A 16,381-nucleotide genomic window follows, 5' to 3' on the forward strand; every position below is an offset into this window, starting at 1 on the left:
AGCTCCCTCTACACTGTCCCATCAAACACTCCCAGGGCAGGTACAGCACGGGGTTAGATACAGAGTAAAGCTCCCTCTACACTGTCCCATCAAACACTCCCAGGGCAGGTACAGGGGGTTAAATAGAGAGTAAAGCTCCCTCTACACTGTCCCATCAAACACTCCCAGGGCAGGTACAGCACGGGGTTAGATACAGAGTAAAGCTCCCTCTACACTGTCCCATCAAACACTCCCAGGGCAGGTACAGGGGGTTAAATAGAGAGTAAAGCTCCTTCTACACTGTCCCATCAAACACTCCCAGGGCAGGTACAGCACGGGGTTAGATACAGAGTAAAGCTCCCCCTACACTGTCCCATCAAACACTCCCAGGGCTGGTATAGCACGGGGTTACATACAGAGTAAAGCTACCTCCACACTGTCCCCATCAAACACTCTCAGGGCAGGTACAGGTTAAAACTCCCTCTACACTGTGTGTGCAGTCACTGACTGGAGCTGGGTGCCACCACACAGCAACACAGCTGTGGTTGGGTGCTGATATAATTCAGTCCCAGTTTTGTGGGCCAATGCTCTGAAGCTCGGCTACCAGGCTGTGCCTTGCTGCAGACATGCTGGTGAGATTATGGCCAGAAAGGCACGCAGCAATGAATTTCAGTTCTGGAAGTGTTGAAGCAGCTGCATGAGTTTTCTATGGGAAAGAGGAGACATCAATCTGAAGTAATTCACATTTTACAGATTGGGGGAAGTGCTCAGCAGATTGATCTCTGTGCTAGAAGATTGAAATGCCAGGAGACACAAGGCAACATGAGCAAGTTAGAAGTAGGAAGAGAAGTCGGGGGAAACTGTTTTACACACGGGTTAAACCTTCCCTGGAAAGATGTTGAGATGTGACAGGGTTCATGTCACCGAGCACCTCTGCTGTGAATGCTGCTCTGCGTTCGCCTGTTTATGTGCTTTCTCTGTTTGCAAGAAGAGAATTAGGAGAAAGTGAACACACGCAAAAATACTCTAATATCAAATTTGGTCAATATTGAAGGAGAGAAATGAACCACCATCGCCAGATAAGACAGACCAAATCCGAACTTTGAGATCCAATAGAATTAAACTCTTCCCATTCACTCCCACTGTACATAATCCCAATGGACACAAACCCCTTCCCATTCACTCCCACTGTATACAATCCCAATGGACACAAACCCCTTCCCATTCACTCCCACTGTACACAATCCCAATGGACCTAAACCCCTTCCCACTCACTCCCACTGTACACAATCCCAGTGGACCCAAACCCCTTCCCATTCACTCCCACTGTACACAATCCCAGTGGACCCAAACCCCTTCCCATTCACTCCCATTATACACAATCCCAACGGACCCAAATCCCTTCCCATTCACTCCTACTGTACAGAATCCCAACGGACCCAAATCCCTTCCCATTCACTCCCACTGTACAGAATCCCAACGGACCCAAATCCCTTCCCATTCACTCCCACTGTACAGAATCCCAACGGACCCAAATCCCTTCCCATTCACTCCCACTGTACAGAATCCCAACGGACCCAAACCCCTTCCCATTCACTCCCACTGTACAGAATCCCAACGGACCCAAATCCCTTCCCATTCACTCCCACTGTACAGAATCCCAGTGGACCCAAACCACTTCCCATTCACTCCCATTATACACAATCCCAACGGACCCAAATCCCTTCCCATTCACTCCCACTGTACAGAATCCCAGTGGACCCAAACCCTTTCCCATTCACTCCCATTATACACAATCCCAATGGACCCAAACCCCTTCCCATTCACTCCCACTGTACAGAATCTCAACAGACCCAAATCCCTTCCCATTCACTCCCACTGTACAGAATCCCAGTGGACCCAAACCCCTTCCCATTCACTCCCATTATACACAATCCCAATGGACCCAAACCCCTTCCCATTCACTCCCACTGTACACAATCCCAACGGACCCAAATCCCTTCCCACTCACACTGTACACAATCGCAACAGACCCACCACTTTCCTGTTTACTGCCAGTCACTGTACAGGGGACTGTGGTACCAGTAGTTAGTTACTCAGGAAGTGTAACACACAAGTTAACCGAGGGCGCCACATCCCAACAAAAGTCAGTGGCTTCAGGGACAGGAGAAAAAAACATGCTGCGAGGGGGAAAACTATCAAAACAAATGAATAAAACTATGTAATGGATTGCATTGAGATTGGGGCAGCACTAACTGCGAATAACACAATATTTATTGAGTCAATGTTTCAGCCCCTCAGCATTAAAACAGTTCCTGTCAATTGTCACCTGCTAGTTCAACATTTCCAGTCTTCACCAGACTCTCGTACAGCTCCTTGATGGGGTGCTTGCCCGAGGTGACAATCCCATGAAGCCAGATCAGCAGCATCCGGTATCCATGCTCCTTATAGCTATTTCTTCCTGAATGTAAAATGCCAATCAGACAGATGAAGACTCACCTCAGGGCATTTTCAGCTCAATGTTAGTGCAAATTTGAAATCAGATTTTGAAAAAATCATTGAGTGCCTTAACTCGTTCCCATCTCATGTCCCGGAATGCTCAATATGACAGCGTAAAGGCATTTTCAATATCTTAACGCATATGGAGCTGGGTTGTGGGGGGCTTAATACATGGACCGCCCCATGTGGAGCTGGTTTGTGGGGGTTAGTTCATGGACCGCCTCATGTGGAGCTGGGTTGTGGGGGTTAGTTCATGGACCGCCTCATGTGGAGCTGGTTTGTGGGAGGAGGGGTTAATTCATGGCCTGCCCCATGTGGAGCTGGGTTGTGGGGGTTAGTTCATGGACCGCCCCATGTGGAGCTGGGTTGTGGGGATTAGTTCATGGACCGCCCCATGTGGAGCTGGGTTGTGGGGGTTAGTTCATGGACCGCCCCATGTGGTGCTGGGTTAGGGGGGGTTAATTCATGGACCGCCCCATGTGGAGCTGGGTTGTGGGGGTTAGTTCATGGACCGCCTCATGTGGCGCTGGTTTGTGGGAGGAGGGGTTAATTCATGGACCGTCCCATGTGGAGCTGGTTTTTGGGGGGGGGTGGTTAATACATGGACTGCCCCATGTGGAGCTGGGTTGTGGGGGTTAGTTCATGGACCGCCCCATGTGGAGCTGGGTTGTGGGGGTTAGTTCATGGACCGCCCCATGTGAAGCTGGGTTGAGGGGGGGTTGGGGGAGTTAATTCATGGACCGCCCCATGTGGAGCTGGGTTGAGGGTGGGGGTTTAATTCCTGATACAAAGCTGTAGACAGTGGCTGTGATGGCTCACAGAGACACATATTGGTTCCTGCGGAAGTGACTGCTGTGCATTGGCTATTTCAATCCCTTAAGGGAGTACGTTGTCCATTGCGGCTTGCCTTGACATTATAGCCAACTGTCCAGTTGCTTGGGCAGATATATCTTCTGCCTCTGGGTCACACCTAGTGGGCAATGCCTAATGCAGCCTGTCTTGTCAAAACTGCCATGCCAAGTCCCCATGGCTGGGTGAGGCTGCGTTGCTGTGTGCTGTTCAGGGGGAATGGAGTGGACTGCGCAAACAAACAACTCTGCTATGCGGGTTGGGAAATTTGGCAATCATCGAATGTGGCTTGGAAAGGCTCAACGGATTAATATTCAAGGCAATTTCTTCACTCAAGAGAAATTCCTTCACTCAGCGGGAGGTGAATCTTTGGAATCCTCTACACCAGACGACTGTGGAGGCTCAGTCGTTGAGTATCTTCAAGACAGAGGGCGATAGATTTTTGGACATTAAGGGAATCAAGGGATATGGGGATCGGGTAGGAAAGTGGAGTTGAAGTAGAAGATCAGACATGATCTCATTGAATGGCGGAGCGGCCTCGAGGGGCCGAATGGCCTACTCCTGCTATTTCTTGTGTTCTTAAGGCAGTGGTTACCTTGAAACATAGAAAATAGGTGCAGGAGTAGGCCATTCGGCCCTTCGAGCCTGCACCACCATTCAATATGATCATGGCTGATCATGCAACTTCAGTACCCCATTCCTGCTTTCTCTCCATACCCCTTGATCCCTTTAGCCGTAAGGGCCATATCTAACTCCCTTTTGAATATATCTAACGAACTGGCCTCAACAACTTTCTGTGGTAGAGAATTCCACAGGTTCACAATTCTCTGAGTGAAGAAGTTTCTCCTCATCTCGGTCCTAAATGGCTTACCCCTTATCTTAGACTGTGACCCCTGGTTCTGGATTTCCCCAACATCAGGAACATTCTTCCTGCATCTAACCTGTCCAATCCCGTCAGAATTTTATATGTTTCTATGAGATCCCCTCTCATTCTTCTAAATTCCAGTGAATATAAGCCTAGTCGATCCAGTCTTTCTTCATATGTCAGTCCTGCCATCCTGGGAATCAGTCTGGTGAACCTTCGCTGCACTCCCTCAATAACAAGAATGTCCTTCCTCAGATTAGGAGACCAAAACTGAACACAATATTCCAGGTGAGGCCTCACCAAGGCCCTGTACAACTGCAGTAAGACCTCCCTGCTCCTATACTCAAATCCTCTAGCTATGAAGGCCAACATACCATTTGCCGCCTTCACCGCCTGCTGTACCTGCATGCCAACTTTCAACGACTGATGAACCATGACACCCAGATCTCATTGCACCTCCCCTTTTCCTAATCTGTGATCATTCAGATAATATTCTGTCTTCCTGTTTTTGCCCCCAAAGTGGATAACCTCACATTTATCCACATTATACTGCATCTGCCATGCATTTGCCCACTCACCTAACCTGTCCAAGTCACCCTGCAGCCTCTTAGCATCCTCCTCACAGCTCACACCGCCACCCAGCTTAGTGTCATCTGCAAACTTGGAGATATTACAGCCATTGGCCGCTATGCTTGATAGAGACAGACAGTCCAGGGCTTTACTAAACCAAAGCAGGGCTGTCACTTTCAGGTCATTTTTGAAGCATTATTTTCTTTAGCAAATGCCCCCAATGTTTGCCCCAGGTTTGCCCCGATATTTGCTTGTTTTCCCACAGTTATCCCATGATCTGTGCTGCAAGTATCTGTCCATTGGGTCTCCATTTCACGTGTTTCCTAGAAAACTCCCAGTGCTCCGCCAACTTCTTCCAATCATCTGGCTTCAGGTGCTTTGTGGCCAAGGTCCCGAGTACAGAGCGGACGTGCTTCAGATCCTGCCCGCGGCTGAACGAGAGATCCAGCGCAGCCTGTCCTTCAGCAACCTCCTCCCTGGTAATCTGGGGAAAATAGCACAAGCAATTTCTACCGACAACTGTGAGCGGGTGCGTGGCACAGTTAGTTATTCAGTGTTTGTAGGAACTGCTGGAGGGAAAGTGCGGGGCTGGTGGGCACTGGGCGGTCAGTGGGTCAGTGAGGACACTGGGCGGTCAGTGAGGACACTGGGCGGTCAGTGAGTCAGTGAGAACACTGGGCGGTCAGTGAGGACACTGGGTGGTCAGTGAGTCATTGTGGACACTGGGCGGTCAGTGGGTCAGTGAGGACACTGGGCGGTCAGTGGGTCAGTGCAGAAACTGGGCGGTCAGTGGGTCAGTGCGGACACTGGGCGGTCAGTGGGTCAGTGCGGACACTGGGCGGTCAGTGAGTCAGTGTGGACACTGGGCGGTCAGTGAGTCAGTGAGGACACTGGACGGTCAGTGAGGACACTGGGCGGTCAGTGAGTCAGTGAGGACACTGGGCGGTCAGTGAGTCAGTGCGGACACTGGGCGGTCAGTGGGTCAGTGTGGACACTGGGCAGTCAGTGGGTCAGTGCGGACACTGGGCGGTCACTGGGCGATCAGTGAGTCAGTGCGGACACTGGGTGGACAGTGAGTCAGTGCGGACACTGGGTGGACAGTGGGTCAATGAGGACACTAGGCGGTCAGTGAGTCAGTATGAACACTGAGCGGTCAGTGGGGCAGTGCGGACACTGGGCGGTCAGTGAGTCAGTGCGGACACTGGGCGGTCAGTGAGTCAGTGCGGACACTGGGTGGACAGTGAGTTGGTGTGGACACTGGGTGGACAGTGAGTTGGTGTGGACACTGAGCGGTCAGTGAGTCAGTGTGGACACTGGGCGGTCAGTGAGTCAGTGCGGACACTGGGCGGTCAGTGGGTCAGTGCGGACACAGGGCGGTCAGTGAGTCAGTGCGGACACTGGGCGGTCAGTGGGTCAGTGCGGACACAGGGCGGTCAGTGAGTCAGTGTGGACACTGGGCGGTCAGTGAGTCAGTGCGGACACTGGGCGGTCAGTGGGTCAGTGCGGACACAGGGCGGTCAGTGAGTCAGTGCGGACACTGGCAGTCAGTGAGTCAGTGCGGACACTGGGCGGTCAGTGAGGACACTGGGCGGTCAGTGCAGACACTGGGCGGTCAGTGAGTCAGTGCGGACACTGGGTGGACAGTGAGTCAGTGTGGACACTGGGCGGTCAGTGCAGACACTGGGCGGTCAGTGGGTCAGTGTGGACACAGGGCGGTCAGTGAGTCAGTGCGGACACAGGGCGGTCAGTGAGTCAGTGCGGACACTGGGCGGACAGTGAGTTGGTGCGGACACTGGTCGGTCAGTGCAGACACTGGGCGGTCAGTGAGTCGGTGCGGACACTGGGTGGACAGTGATTCAGTGTGGACACTGGGCGGACAGTGAGTCGGTGCGGTCACTGCGCGGTCAGTGAGTCAGTGCGGACACTGGCAGTCAGTGAGTCAGTGCGGACACTGGGCGGTCAGTGAGGACACTGGGCGGTCAGTGCGGACACTGGGCGGTCAGTGAGTCGGTGCGGACACTGGGCGGTCAGTGGGTCAGTGCGGACACTGGGCGGTCAGTGGGTCAGTGCGGACACTGGGTGGTCAGTGAGTCAGTGCGGACACTGGGCGGTCAGTGAGTCAGTGCGGACACTGGGCGGTCAGTGTGGACACTGGGCGGTCAGTGAGTCAGTGCGGACACTGGGCGGTCAGTGAGTCAGTGCGGACACTGGGCGGTCAGTGTGGACACTGGGCGGTCAGTGAGTCAGTGCGGACACTGGGCGGTCAGTGAGTCGGTGCGGACACTGGGCGGTCAGTGTGGACACTGGGCGGTCAGTGAGTCAGTGCGGACACTGGGCGGTCAGTGAGTCGGTGCGGACACTGGGCGGTCAGTGTGGACACTGGGCGGTCAGTGGGTCAGTGCAGACACTGGGCGGTCAGTGAGTCGGTGAGGACATTGGGCGGTCAGTGGGTCTGTGTGGAACTGGGCGGTCAGTGAGTCAGTGCGGACACTGGGCGGTCAGTGCGGACACTGGGCGGTCAGTGAGTCGGTGCGGACACTGGGCGGTCAGTGAGTCAGTGCGGACACTGGGCGGTCAGTGTGGACACTGGGCGGTCAGTGGGTCAGTGCGGACACTGGATGGTCAGTGAGTCAGTGCGGACACTGTGCGGTCAGTGGGTCAGTGCAGACACTGGGCGGTCAGTGAGTCAGTGTGGACACTGGGCGGTCAGTGGGTCAGTGCAGACACTGGGCGGTCAGTGAGTCGGTGTGGACACTGGGCGGTCAGTGAGTCAGTGCGGACACTGGGCGGTCAGTGAGTCAGTGCGGACACTGGGCAGTCAGTGTGGACACTGGGCGGTCAGTGAGTCAGTGTGGACACTGGGCGGTCAGTGGGTCAGTGCAGACACTGGGCGGTCAGTGAGTCGGTGTGGACAGTGGGCGGTCAGTGAGTCAGTGCGGACACTGGCCGGTCAGTGAGTCAGTGCGGACACTGGGCAGTCAGTGTGGACACTGGGCGGTCAGTGAGTCGGTGCGGACACTGGGTGGTCAGTGAGTCAGTGCGGACACTGGGCGGTCAGTGAGTCAGTGTGGACACTGGCGGTCAGTGAGTCAGTGCGGACACTGGGCGATAAGTGCGGACACTGGCGGTCAGTGAGTCAGTGCGGACACTGGGCGGTCAGTGAGTCGGTGCGGACACTGGGCGGTCAGTGAGTCGGTGCGGACACTGGGCGGTCAGTGAGTCGGTGCGGACACAGGGCGGTCAGTGGGTCGGTGCGGACACTGGGAGGTCAGTGGGTCAGTGCGGACACTGGGAGGTCAGTGGGCTAGTGCGGACACTTAGCGGTCACTGGGCGGTCAGTGAGTCGGTGCGGACACTGGGCGGTCAGTGGGTCAGTGCGGACACTGGGAGGTCAGTGGGTCAGTGCGGACACTGGGCGGTCACTGGGCGATCAGTGAGTCAGTGCGGACACTGGGTGGACAGTGGGTCAGTGCGGACACAGGGCGGTCAGTGGGTCAGTGAGGACACTGGGTGGACAGTGAGTCAGTGAGGACACTGGGTTGCCAGTGGGTCAGTGAGGACACTGGGTGGACAGTGAGTCAGTGTGGACACTGGGCGGTCAGTGGGTCAGTGCGGACACCGGGCGGTCAGTGGGTCAGTGCGGACACCGGGCGGTCAGTGGGTCAGTGTGGACACCGGGTGGTCAGTGGGTCAGTGCTGACACAGGGCGGTCAGTGGGTCAGTGCGGACACAGGGCGGTCAGTGGGTCAGTGCGGACACTGGGTGGACAGTGAGTCAGTGCGGACACTGGGCGGTCAGTGAGTCAGTGTGGACACTTTGCGGTCAGTGAGTCAGTGCGGACACTGGGCGGTCAGTGAGTCGGTGCGGACACTGGGCGGTCAGTGTGGACACTGGGCGGTCAGTGGGTCAGTGCGGACACTGGGCGGTCAGTGAGTCGGTGAGGACATTGGGCGGTCAGTGGGTCTGTGTGGACACTGGGCGGTCAGTGAGTCAGTGCGTACACTGGGCGGTCAGTGCGGACACTGGGCGGTCAGTGAGTCGGTGCGGACACTGGGCGGTCAGTGAGTCAGTGCGGACACTGGGCGGTCAGTGTGGACACTGGGCGGTCAGTGGGTCAGTGCGGACACTGGACGGTCAGTGAGTCGGTGCGGACACTGTGCGGTCAGTGGGTCAGTGCGGACACTGGGCGGTCAGTGAGTCAGTGCGGACACTGGGCGGTCAGTGTGGACACTGGGCGGTCAGTGGGTCAGTGCGGACACTGGGCGGTCAGTGGGTCAGTGCGGACACTGGGCGGTCAGTGAGTCAGTGTGGACACTGGGCGGTCAGTGGGTCAGTGCAGACACTGGGCAGTCAGTGAGTCGGTGTGGACACTGGGCGGTCAGTGAGTCAGTGCGGACACTGGCCGGTCAGTGAGTCAGTGCGGACACTGGGCAGTCAGTGTGGACACTGGGCGGTAAGTGAGTCGGTGCGGACACTGGGTGGTCAGTGATTCAGTGCGGACACTGGGCGGTCAGTGAGTCAGTGCGGACACTGGCGGTCAGTGAGTCAGTGCGGACACTGGGCGATAAGTGCGGACACTGGCGGTCAGTGAGTCAGTGCGGACACTGGGCGGTCAGTGAGTCGGTGCGGACACTGGGCGGTCAGTGAGTCGGTGCGGACACAGGGCGGTCAGTGGGTCGGTGCGGACACTGGGAGGTCAGTGGGTCAGTGCGGACACTGGGAGGTCAGTGGGTCAGTGCGGACACTGGGCGGTCACTGGGCGGTCAGTGAGTCGGTGCGGACACTGGGCGGTCAGTGGGTCAGTGCGGACACTGGGAGGTCAGTGGGTCAGTGCGGACACTGGGCGGTCACTGGGCGATCAGTGAGTCAGTGTGGACACTGGGTGGACAGTGGGTTAGTGAGTCAGTGCGGACACTGGGTGGACAGTGGGTCAGTGCGGACACAGGGCGGTCAGTGGGTCAGTGAGGACACTGGGTGGACAGTGAGTCAGTGAGGACACTGGGTTGCCAGTGGGTCAGTGAGGACACTGGGTGGACAGTGAGTCAGTGTGGACACTGGGCGGTCAGTGGGTCAGTGCGGACACCGGGCGGTCAGTGGGTCAGTGCGGACACCGGGCGGTCAGTGGGTCAGTGTGGACACCGGGTGGTCAGTGAGTCAGTGCGGACACAGGGCGGTCAGTGGGTCAGTGCGGACACTGGGCGGTCAGTGAGTCAGTGCGGACACTGGGTGGACAGTGAGTCAGTGCGGACACTGGGCGGTCAGTGAGTCAGTGTGGACACTTTGCGGTCAGTGAGTCAGTGCGAACACTGGGCGGTCAGTGTGGACACTGGGCGGTCAGTGGGTCAGTGCAGACACTGGGCAGTCAGTGAGTCAGTGTGGCCACTGGGCGGTCAGTGAGTCAGTGTGGACACTGGGCGGTCAGTGAGTCGGTGCTGACACTGGGCGGTCACTGGGCGATCAGTGAGTCAGTGCGGACACTGGGCGGTCAGTGTGGACACTGGGCGGTCAGTGGGTCAGTGCAGACACTGGGCAGTCAGTGAGTCAGTGTGGACACTGGGCGGTCACTGGGCGATCAGTGAGTCAGTGCGGACACTGGGAGGTCAGTGTGTCAGTGCGGACACTGGGCGATCAGTGAGTCAGTGCGGACACTGGGTGGACAGTGGGTCAGTGAGTCAGTGCGGACACTGGACGGTCAGTGGGTCAGTGCAGACACTGGGCGGTCAGTGAGTCAGTGCGGACACTGGGCGGTCAGTGAATCAGTGTGGACACTGGGCGGTCAGTGAGTCGGTGCGGACACTGGGCGGTCAGTGAGTCAGTGCGGACACTGGGCGGTCAGTGAGTCGGTGCGGACATTGGGCAGTCAGTGAGTCGGTGCGGAAACTGTGCGGTCAGTGGGTCAGTGCGGACACTGGGAGGTCAGTGGGTCAGTGCGGACACTGGGCGGTCACTGGGCGATCAGTGAGTCAGTGTGGACACTGGGCGGTCAGTGAATCAGTGTGGACACTGGGCGGTCAGTGAGTCGGTGCGGACACTGGGCGGTCAGTGAGTCGGTGCGGACATTGGGCGGTCAGTGAGTCGGTGCGGAAACTGTGCGGTCAGTGGGTCAGTGCGGACACTGGGAGGTCAGTGGGTCAGTGCGGACACTGGGCGGTCACTGGGCGATCAGTGAGTCAGTGAGTCAGTGCGGACACTGGGTGGACAGTGGTTCAGTGCGGACACAGGGCGGTCAGTGAGTCAGTGCGGACACAGGGCGGTCAGTGAGTCAGTGCGGACACTGGGTGGACAGTGAGTCAGTGTGGACACTGGGCGGACAGTGAGTTGGTGTGGACATTGGGCGGTCAGTGAGTCAGTGCGGACACTGGGCCGTCAGTGAGGACACTGGGCGGTCAGTGCAGACACTGGGCGGTCAGTGAGTCGGTGCGGACACTGGGCGGTCAGTGGGTCAGTGCGGACACTGGGCGGTCAGTGGGTCAGTGCGGACACTGGGCAGTCAGTGAGTCAGCGCGGACACTGGGCGGTCAGTGAGGACACTGGGCGGTCAGTGAGTCGGTGCGGACACTGGGCGGTCAGTGAGTCAGTGCGGACACTGGGCGATCAGTGAGAACACTGGGCGGTCAGTGCGGACACTGGGCGGTCAGTGAGTCGGTGCTGACACTGGGCGGTCAGTGGGTCAGTGCGGACACTGGGCGGTCAGTGGGTCAGTGTGGACACTGGGCGGTCAGTGAGTCAGTGCGGACACTGGGCGGTCAGTGAGTCAGTGCGGACACTGGGCGGTCAGTGAGTCAGTGAGGACACTGGGCGGTCAGTGAGTCAGTGCGGACACTGGGCGGTCAGTGAGTCGGTGCTGACACTGGGCGGTCAGTGGGTCAGTGCGGACACTGGGCGGTCAGTGGGTCAGTGTGGACACTGGGCGGTCAGTGAGTCAGTGCGGACACTGGGCGGTCAGTGAGTCAGTGAGGACACTGGGCGGTCAGTGAGTCAGTGCGGACACTGGGCGGTCAGTGGGTCAGTGTGGACACTGGGTGGACAGAGAGTCGGTGCGGACACTGGGCGGTCAGTGAGTCAGTGAGGACACTGGGCGGTCAGTGAGTCAGTGCGGACACTGGGCGGTCAGTGGGTCAGTGCGGACACTGGGCGGTCACTGGGCGATCAGTGAGTCAGTGTGGACACTGGGTGGACAGTGGGTTAGTGAGTCAGTGCGGACACTGGGTGGACAGTGGGTCAGTGCGGACACAGGGCGGTCAGTGGGTCAGTGAGGACACTGGGTGGACAGTGAGTCAGTGAGGACACTGGGTTGCCAGTGGGTCAGTGAGGACACTGGGTGGACAGTGAGTCAGTGTGGACACTGGGCGGTCAGTGGGTCAGTGCGGACACCGGGCGGTCAGTGGGTCAGTGCGGACACCGGGCGGTCAGTGGGTCAGTGTGGACACCGGGTGGTCAGTGAGTCAGTGCGGACACAGGGCGGTCAGTGGGTCAGTGCGGACACTGGGCGGTCAGTGAGTCAGTGCGGACACTGGGTGGACAGTGAGTCAGTGCGGACACTGGGCGGTCAGTGAGTCAGTGTGGACACTTTGCGGTCAGTGAGTCAGTGCGAACACTGGGCGGTCAGTGTGGACACTGGGCGGTCAGTGGGTCAGTGCAGACACTGGGCAGTCAGTGAGTCAGTGTGGCCACTGGGCGGTCAGTGAGTCAGTGTGGACACTGGGCGGTCAGTGAGTCGGTGCTGACACTGGGCGGTCACTGGGCGATCAGTGAGTCAGTGCGGACACTGGGCGGTCAGTGTGGACACTGGGCGGTCAGTGGGTCAGTGCAGACACTGGGCAGTCAGTGAGTCAGTGTGGACACTGGGCGGTCACTGGGCGATCAGTGAGTCAGTGCGGACACTGGGAGGTCAGTGTGTCAGTGCGGACACTGGGCGATCAGTGAGTCAGTGCGGACACTGGGTGGACAGTGGGTCAGTGAGTCAGTGCGGACACTGGACGGTCAGTGGGTCAGTGCAGACACTGGGCGGTCAGTGAGTCAGTGCGGACACTGGGCGGTCAGTGAATCAGTGTGGACACTGGGCGGTCAGTGAGTCGGTGCGGACACTGGGCGGTCAGTGAGTCAGTGCGGACACTGGGCGGTCAGTGAGTCGGTGCGGACATTGGGCAGTCAGTGAGTCGGTGCGGAAACTGTGCGGTCAGTGGGTCAGTGCGGACACTGGGAGGTCAGTGGGTCAGTGCAGACACTGGGCGGTCAGTGGGTCAGTGTGGACACTGGGCGGTCAGTGAATCAGTGTGGACACTGGGCGGTCAGTGAGTCGGTGCGGACACTGGGCGGTCAGTGAGTCAGTGCGGACACTGGGCGGTCAGTGAGTCGGTGCGGACATTGGGCAGTCAGTGAGTCGGTGCGGAAACTGTGCGGTCAGTGGGTCAGTGCGGACACTGGGAGGTCAGTGGGTCAGTGCGGACACTGGGCGGTCACTGGGCGATCAGTGAGTCAGTGTGGACACTGGGCGGTCAGTGAATCAGTGTGGACACTGGGCGGTCAGTGAGTCGGTGCGGACACTGGGCGGTCAGTGAGTCGGTGCGGACATTGGGCGGTCAGTGAGTCGGTGCGGAAACTGTGCGGTCAGTGGGTCAGTGCGGACACTGGGAGGTCAGTGGGTCAGTGCGGACACTGGGCGGTCACTGGGCGATCAGTGAGTCAGTGAGTCAGTGCGGACACTGGGTGGACAGTGGTTCAGTGCGGACACAGGGCGGTCAGTGAGTCAGTGCGGACACAGGGCGGTCAGTGAGTCAGTGCGGACACTGGGTGGACAGTGAGTCAGTGTGGACACTGGGCGGACAGTGAGTTGGTGTGGACATTGGGCGGTCAGTGAGTCAGTGCGGACACTGGGCCGTCAGTGAGGACACTGGGCGGTCAGTGGGTCAGTGCGGACACTGGGCGGTCAGTGGGTCAGTGCGGACACTGGGCAGTCAGTGAGTCAGCGCGGACACTGGGCGGTCAGTGAGGACACTGGGCGGTCAGTGAGTCGGTGCGGACACTGGGCGGTCAGTGAGTCAGTGCGGACACTGGGCGATCAGTGAGAACACTGGGCGGTCAGTGAGTCAGTGCGGACACTGGGCGATCAGTGAGAACACTGGGCGGTCAGTGCGGACACTGGGCGGTCAGTGAGTCGGTGCTGACACTGGGCGGTCAGTGGGTCAGTGCGGACACTGGGCGGTCAGTGGGTCAGTGTGGACACTGGGCGGTCAGTGAGTCAGTGCGGACACTGGGCGGTCAGTGAGTCAGTGTGGACACTGGGCGGTCAGTGAGTCAGTGCAGACACTGGGCGGTCAGTGAGTCAGTGTGGACACTGGGCGGTCAGTGAGTCGGTGAGGACACTGGGCGGTCAGTGAGTCGGTGCGGACACTGGGCGGTCAGTGAGTTGGTGTGGACACTGGTCGGTCAGTGAGTCAGTGCGGACACTGGGTGGACAGAGAGTCGGTGCGGACACTGGGCAGACAGTGAGTTGGTGTGGACACTGGTCGGTCAGTGAGTCAGTGCGGACACTGGGTGGACAGTGAGTCAGTGAGGACACTGGGCGGTCAGTGAGTCGGTGCGGACACTGGGCGGTCAGTGAGTCAGTGCGGACACTGGGCGGTCAGTGTGGACAGTGGGCGGTCAGTGGGCCAGTGCAGACACTGGGCGGTTAGTGAGTCAGTGCGGAAACTGGGCGGTCAGTGTGGACACTGGGCGGTCAATGGGTCAGTGCAGACACTGGGCGGTCAGTGAGTCAGTGCGGACACTGGGCGGTCAGTGAGTCAGTGCGGACACTGGGCGGTCAGTGTGGACACTTTGCGGTCAGTGGGTCAGTGCAGACACTGGGCGGTCAGTGAGTCGGTGCGGACACTGGGCGGTCAGTGAGTCAGTGCGGACACTGGGCGGTCAGTGAGTCAGTGCGGACACTGGGCGGTCAGTGTGGACACTGGGCGGTCAGTGAGTTGGTGTGGACAGTCAGTCAGTGCGGACACTGGGCGGTCAGTGGGTCAGTGCGGACACTGGGCGGTCAGTGATTCAGTGCGGACACTGGGCGGTCAGTGGGTCAGTGCAGACACTGGGCGGTCAGTGGGTCAGTGCGGACACTGGGAGGTCAGTGTGGACACTGGGCGGTCAGTGAGTCAGTGCGGACACTGGGCGGTCAGTGAGTCAGTGCAGACACTGGGCGGTCAGTGTGGACACTGGGCGGTCAGTGGGTCAGTGCAGACACTGGGCGGTCAGTGAGTCAGTGCGGACACTGGGCGGTCAGTGAGTCAGTGCGGACACTGGTAACGGTCAGTGAGTCAGTGCGGACACTGGGCGGTCAGTGAGTCAGTGCGGACACTGGGCGGTCAGTGAGTCAGTGCGGACACTGGGCGGTCAGTGAGTCAGTGCGGACACTGGGCGGTCAGTGAGTGAGTGCGGACACTGGGCGGTCAGTGAGTCAGTGCGGACACTGGGCGATCAGTGAGGACACTGGGCGGTCAGTGCGGACGCTGTGCGGTCAGTGGGTCAGTGCGGACACTGGGCGGTCAGTGGGTCAGTGCGGACACTGTGCGGTCAGTGGGTCAGTGCGGACACTGGGCGGTCAGTGGGTCAGTGCGGACACTGGGCGGTCAGTGGGTCAGTGCGGACACTGGGCAGTCAGTGGGTCAGTGAGGACACAGGGCGGTCAGTGAGTCGGTGCGGACACTGGGCGGTCAGTGGGTCAGTGAGGACACAGGGCGGTCAGTGAGTCGGTGCGGACACTGGGCAGACAGTGGGTCAGTGCGGACACTGGGCGGTCAGTGAGGACACTGGGCGGTCAGTGGGTCAGTGCGGACACTGGGCGGTCAGTGCGGACACTGGGCGGTCAGTGAGGACACTGGGCGGTCAGTGGGTCAGTGCGGACACTGGGCGGTCAGTGAGTCAGTGCGGACACTGGGCGGTCAGTGTGGACACTGGGCGGTCAGTGGGTCAGTGAAGACACTGGGCGGTCAGTGAGTCGGTGCGGACACTGGGCAGACAGTGGGTCAGTGCGGACACTGGGCGGTCAGTGAGGACACTGGGCGGTCAGTGGGTCAGTGCGGACACTGGGCGGTCAGTGAGTCAGTGCGGACACTGGGCGGTCAGTGTGGACACTGGGCGGTCAGTGGGTCAGTGAAGACACTGGGCGGTCAGTGAGTCGGTGCGGACACTGTGCAGTCAGTGGGTCAGTGCGGACACTGGGTGGTCAGTGAGTTGGTGCGGACACTGTGCGGTCAGTGGGTCAGTGCCGACACTGGGCGGTCAGTGAGTCGGTGCGGACACTGTGCGGTCAGTGGGTCAGTGCGGACACTGGGCGGTCAGTGAGTCGGTGCGGACACTGGGCGGTCAGTGGGTCAGTGCGGACACTGGGCGGTCAGTGAGTCGGTGTGGACACTGGGCGGTCAGTGAGTCGGTGCGGACACTGTGCGGTCAGTGGGTCAGTGCGGACACTGGGCGGTCAGTGAGTCGGTGTGGACACTGGGCGGTCAGTGAGTCGGTGCGGACACTGTGCGGTCAGTGAGTCAGTGCGGACACTGGGCGGTAAGTGAGGACACTGGGCGGTCAGTGAGCCGGTGCGGTCAGTGGGCGGACAGTGGGTCAGTGCGGACACTG

General features: G+C 59.0%; 1 pseudogene; it reads right to left on the minus strand.

Moving 5' to 3' along the window:
* Nucleotides 1-894: 894 nt before the first annotated feature.
* The window catches only part of LOC139240073 (ankyrin repeat and death domain-containing protein 1A-like), a 44,190-nt pseudogene continuing 28,703 nt past the window's right edge, over nucleotides 895-16,381 (minus strand).

Source organism: Pristiophorus japonicus, chromosome 30 (assembly GCF_044704955.1).
Source record: "Pristiophorus japonicus isolate sPriJap1 chromosome 30, sPriJap1.hap1, whole genome shotgun sequence".
Classification (NCBI taxonomy): Eukaryota; Metazoa; Chordata; class Chondrichthyes; family Pristiophoridae; genus Pristiophorus; species Pristiophorus japonicus.